Below are 1,193 nucleotides of genomic sequence, written 5' to 3' on the forward strand. Positions count from 1 at the left end.
ATTCTCCCCCGCCCCATGCTCCTCCCTTACCAACCCTGAAAGGTGAGCAGGTGTCCCTTGTTTGGAGATTCCCGCCTAAGCTGAACCCCACTAGGCTGGAAGGACGCGTATGTCTGCATTTCTGGAAGGAAATGCTGTGGGGGTTAGGGGCAGGAGAGCGGCTGGGTCTTGGGGCAGACGGGGTGGGCTTCCCGCGCCTGCAGCCCGGAGGCGTCGAGCGCGCCTGATGGAGGCTCAGAGGCGACCTCATCCCAGCGTTGGGCCTTCTGTTGTATTTCCGCCAGAAACTCGCGTTGAGAATTTGTTTTAAGCGTTTATCTCTCTACCTGTCTATGCATCTCGTAAATACAGTAAGCATCGCAAGCCCTTTCGCTGGTTAGCCCGGGCGTCCGTGTGCTCACTGCCGCCCTGCACGCATGAGGTCGGGGATGGTTCAAAGCACCCGCGGTGGCAGCCGGAGAGGCAGAGCGGGCTCTGGGGACCTAAGAGAGGGCCGAGCCGGACGACCGGTGGCAGGGCGGCCGGGGAGGCTCCCCCGCCGGGAGGCTTGGGTCCCCTGCTCGCGGAGCAGGAGGCAAGTGCGGACTCCGGCTGCAGGCCGCGGTCTGCGGGGACGCGCGCGGGGGGCCTGCGTCCAGTTACCTCCGCGCGCTGCCCCTAGCCGCCTTCCCCAGCCCGGGCCGCCGCCGCCGCCCGCCGCCCGCCGCGTGACTCGCGCGTTCCGGGCCGAGTACGGGCTGTCCCTGGCCCAGCCTCAGCCAGACGCGGGGGAGAGAGAGTAGGGGCTGGGAAGTGCCGGCGGGAAAGGAATTGGCCAGGGGAGAAGAGGAGGAGGAAGATGGATAGAGTCATCGATTACGGAGCGCGCTCAGTCCGGCGGAGCGAAGCCGGGGACCGAGAGCGCGCAAGGCGAAGACGCCGCGACGCGGCCCTGGCCCCGGTCTCCGGGCCTCCCGACCTCCTGCCCCGCCCGGCCCCGGCTCAGAACGGAGGAGTAAGGAGGACATGAGCCGCGCGGGCTTGGAACCCACGGAGATCCACAAACCCAGGGCGCTGCTGTCTCCGACCACCTGCTGCCGCGGCGGGCTAGCCGCAGAATTTATACCCGGGGCGCGAGCCCGCACGGCTGGGCGGAGGCGGGGGCGGGGGGTGCCTGCCTGCGAGGCCCCGCCCCGCTCCCTGCCGCCCCGCCC

Source organism: Rhinopithecus bieti, unplaced genomic scaffold, assembly GCF_001698545.2.
Source record: "Rhinopithecus bieti isolate Rb0 unplaced genomic scaffold, ASM169854v2 scaffold_15676, whole genome shotgun sequence".
Classification (NCBI taxonomy): domain Eukaryota; kingdom Metazoa; phylum Chordata; class Mammalia; order Primates; family Cercopithecidae; genus Rhinopithecus; species Rhinopithecus bieti.